Source organism: Solanum pennellii, chromosome 12 (genome assembly GCF_001406875.1).
Source record: "Solanum pennellii chromosome 12, SPENNV200".
NCBI classification, from domain to species: Eukaryota; Viridiplantae; Streptophyta; class Magnoliopsida; order Solanales; family Solanaceae; genus Solanum; species Solanum pennellii.
In genome coordinates, this window is record NC_028648.1 from 70653873 (window position 1) to 70658563 (window position 4691).

The 4691-nt window shown below is 32.3% G+C and overlaps 1 long non-coding RNA gene across 1 annotated transcript; it reads right to left on the bottom strand.

Moving 5' to 3' along the window:
* Positions 1-1482: 1482 nt before the first annotated feature.
* LOC107007475 lies at positions 1483-4269 on the bottom strand. Its single transcript, XR_001455104.2, has 2 exons — positions 3403-4269; positions 1483-1619 (listed from the first exon to the last, which is right to left on the bottom strand). It is a non-coding gene; the product is annotated as an uncharacterized LOC107007475 (long non-coding RNA).
* Between the last annotated feature and the right edge of the window lie 422 nt (positions 4270-4691).

Here is a 4691-nt window from a genome sequence, read left to right on the forward strand (position 1 = left end):
CAACTATCTCTCTCTCCCTCTCACTCTCAAAACCCATCCAAAGCAGCACATCTAGTTAAAAAAACTCTCATTCTTATTTAGAATGGGAAAATCTTTTCGTTTGTAAAAGCTTAAGCTTAAGAGATTTATATATAAGTAATGAGATGAGGGTTTTAGAAAATCCACATGACTTCTCTTGAGACAGAGATCTTACTGCTACCTCTGAGTTTGACAATCTAATTTTCTAGGATTTTAGATTTTAGAATTTTCTCCCATATTTTGACTTTACTTCATTTCTTCTTCTTGTTTGTTTATTTGTATTAACTCTCTAACAACTGTTTTAATTGGATTTAAGCTAATTAAATTTCTAAAAGATAGTCTTCTTTTGTTCGTTTAATTGAAATATTTAAAATTTATTTATTTATTTAGATATAAAACCTACTTCCTTAAAAAATCACCTTAAGTTCATTTCGTTCCAAGTAAAAATGAATTTTCAAAGTTAGTCAAATTTAAGTCAAGTCGTAGGTCAATCACATGTTAGCGGGCACTTCAAATGCTTAAACTCTTCTCGAAGTGTAAATTGAACCCCAAACCCCCTTTTTTTTCTTTCAAATTATTTTTTCTGGTTAAGTCTTTGAAAAATTTCAAGTTTTCTTGATTTGTTAAAGAAAATTATGTGGCGACTCTTTTTTAAAAAAAAGTTTCTAAATTTTGAGTTGAGTTGATTTTTCGAAAATAAGTCGTATATATTTCTTTTTCAAACTTAAAACTTGTACTCCTGAACATTCCATTGTCAAAGAATCTTTTGATGTGTTAATATCAATATATAAACAATAACGTTTTTTTTTCTTAATTTTGTATCTTTTCATAGTCTAATTTCAAGGAAGCATGGCTCACTTGTTAGGCTTCATGTATTTTCTTTTCTATGACCCACATAGGTACAATGACCTACCCTATAAAGTGAAACAAAAATCAGTAATTAGACTTTTCGTCCGTTTTCTGCAGAGCTTCCTCTCGTTCAAAGCAAAGAGAGCGGATTCGTTCAAGCAAGCTAATCACATTACCTGTCTTATTCGAAAAAATATTATTAATTTTAAATTTGATTAAGAGTCGTCACTTAATTTTTATAGAAAAATAAAGAAAACCAATTTCCAAAGGATAAAACAATAAATAATTTGAAATTATTTAAAGGGGGGTTTGGAGGTCCATATTATCGTCTTAGAAAGGTTTTGAAAGCACCTAAAACTCCCGTTTACTTGCGTATATCCGACAATTAAAATGTTTGGCTAAAAAAACCTTAACTTGACCTTTTCTGATTTTAAACATTTCTTATAGTCACAACCATTTAAAAGGGGAAAGTAAAAATATTAACTTGTTACCCAGGTGAGATATTTAATTAGTCTTTTAACTCCCTTTAAAGATCGTTGATTTTAGCTGAATTTGTCAAAATGAAATGATGTCTCTTGGGGGTTTGAATTCTTTGACCTAAACTAACGGCAAATATTAGCAACCAAGAAATAAATGCAATAGAGTAAAGAAAGGAAAGACAGTTGGGGTCCAAATCTTGTTTATGTTCGCCTGGACCAGTAATTGAACCCATTTTATTTTTGGACCTTCAGCCCACGTCAATCCTACATGTCCTAAACAAAAAGATAATAATAATAAAAATGACAAGGAATTAGGCCCAAAATAACAAAAAAAAATTATTTTAAAATAAAGAGTGGGGCCCTTTGCCCAATCTTTTTAATTTCTCTAATTTTTCTTGGTGCTTTTTCTACTTTAAAACTTGTTCATCAATTTCAGATGGGCTGACTCGATAGAGGGAAATATGAGTCTCTGTGACTCTCCAAAATTGCCAAAGGAGTGAGTTCTTAGAATACTCAAGCGGATTTCACATGCAAAGCGGGGTAAGAACAAAACTTAATATAAAATCCAACCAACATAAACACATAAGAGGATAAATAACTTCACTAAAAAAAATTTCATTTTAGCTCAAGAATGAGTAAATTAAACATATTTAGCCCATACTGAGCGGCATTTAAAATGTGACAACTTCATAGGAGAAATTAAGAGAGTCCAAGTAGACAATTATCACCAATAATTAATGAACGACTATGCTAACTAATAATATATGTATGTCAGGTAGAATCATACACTGAAAACAAGAAATAAAATTAGTAGCTAATAATAGCATTTTAAAGATGATTATCCAATCACAAACACAACTATTATCAAAGGGTGTTGCAACAAATTGATTCTCACGAAATACTTAACTCTCAACCCAAGTCGAAACATAAAGAAACAGAAGCCATATCGAAATCAAAAAATTCTAAAGGGCAAAACATAGGTCTCCAGGAACTAATAAACAAAATCCTACAATCAATTTTGAAGCAACTAGAGAGAACAACAACATAAACACATAAACATAAAAAATAAGAAATATAAAAATAAGAAAAAATTAAAGAAAAAGATAGGCAGGCAGTTGACTCAAAACAGAACAAAGCAGATACTCAAATGCTCGACTAGACATGGAACTTATCATGGTGTGATTAGAAATAAGCTAAAATTTTCCGTCACGCTAAGCAATTATCAGAAAAAGGAGACGGTATCAACCTTGGAGGAGAACATTAACTGGAGCAAAAGGAAATCTTCAAAAAATTAACAACTCACATGTCTTGCAAGGCAAAAATCTAATAAGCAAAGCAAGAAATCTCTAGCAGCTTCATCAAGGAAAGCAAATATACTAACAAAAGAAAAGCATTTAACAGTAACAAAAAAGAAACTTGCCAGAAATCAGGTCATATTACAAACATGATCCTCCTAACTTGAGTAGGTATTGCCAAACTTAAAGATGAAACCATATGAGGTTAAGGAGAGCTAAAAAAATGCCCAGAAAACAAAACACACAATAACCAAGAATTCAACTTATTATGGCAGAGTAGTATACATGAACCAAACACTTTCTTCTCAATCAACATCGAATCCTAAATGAAATGGAGAAGATACATAGCATGCTTTCCTATTCAGCTATAGAGACAAACTACCAACACTAAAGAAAATACACATCTCAGACATAAGAAGACAAACCCCGAGTTGTTAGAGAGTTAAGGGAACAACATGCCAAATGAACATAAATAACACCACGGGCAGCCATCGACATTTAAGCAGGCAAACTGAATATAAGAGATCAGCAAAATAAACTTGGGATAAACATAGAAAACAATATAGCTAGGCACAAGCCAATGACAGTAAAACGAAATACTACCAGTAGACAAACGAAATCACTAAAGAATCACAAGTACGACATGTAGTTATTGTCAAGAACTCAATTACCAACAGCAGCAACACAAATCTCCAGAACACTGGAAAATGCCATTTCGAAATATAGAGGACAAGAAAATATTTTGAAGGAGGAGATGCTACCTTCTTCTGGGCAGCGACTGGGACAAGAACGAGCAGGATGAACAATGATTTTCAGAACAAAAGGGAACTCGAAAACACGAACAATCAACTAGAACTCTGTGCAGAATTTCAGACTCGAACGAATGTACTTTCAACTAATTTTCTTAAAGTTTGCTCTCAATATTTAGAGATAGAGATCTTCCAACTAAAAATCTTCAATCACAAAAATGAACTCTCACCCTTTTCTCCTATATTTCTCGCCATTTTTTCTCTTCATTTTTCCTTTTTTCCCCACAAAAATCATCCACCCCCCTATTTTTCAACCTCTTCCCTCTTTCTACGAAGAAAATGAGTCCTTATAGCGTGAAAATTAGGGTTTATTCTTTTTTTTTTGGTGGGGGGGGGGAGGGGAAATCGGATAAGGTCAACGTTAGAGTTGGAAGTCCAACTCATTCTCAAAATTCAAAATTCTCCAAGGATGAAGGAATGTTGTTCACCGTATGAAAATTCAACCCAAATCCCAGAAAATACGAACAGGGAAGTGGCGTGGACAGCTCGGATCATCTCAATCATCCTTGGTGTGAGACGTGGCTTGATCTAACGCTACACGGAAATTTCGCTTGGCTCTGCTGCGCTGAAGCTCGTACGAAGCGGAAAAGGAAATGAGGAAGAGGACAAGAAATCAGAGTATACCACTTGCGTTCTTCGTCTGATTTCCTTCTATCTCTGTTAGACACCATGTATTTGCTTGTTGCTATCGTAAATTCTGTTATTGGAATCGTGAACCAAACTGTTGGAGTCGCGTGAATTATCGGGTGAAGAGGTGTTGATTTCACGTGTCTACTGCTGAGTTCTTTGTTAAAGAAGAGGGTTGGGTCGGGTCAAGAAAAGGGTGTGGACTGGGTCAGATTTGGGATAATTTAAAGGAAATTTTTTTAAAATGTCAATATTTTAATATTTAAGAGGGCTCATTAGCAACACTTTCAATATTTAGTAAAAATGTCAAATTTTAGTTTGTTATGTATTTTATTTATGTTTTTATTATTTATTTTTTTATTTAAAGAATATAATTATTTAATAACAAAAGGGAGAAAATAAGGATCACTTAATTTTCTCATCAGTTACATTTTCAAATAAAATTTAAACTTTGTTCTTTTTTTTCTCCAGAATTTTTACCTTTTTAAAATTATATTCATTCCACAATATATTCTATTTATATTTATTATAGTTTTTTATTAGATTGTATTAGTCATTTAAGAAATATATTTGTATTCATATATTTTTTTCCCTATATAGTTATTTTTTTCTTC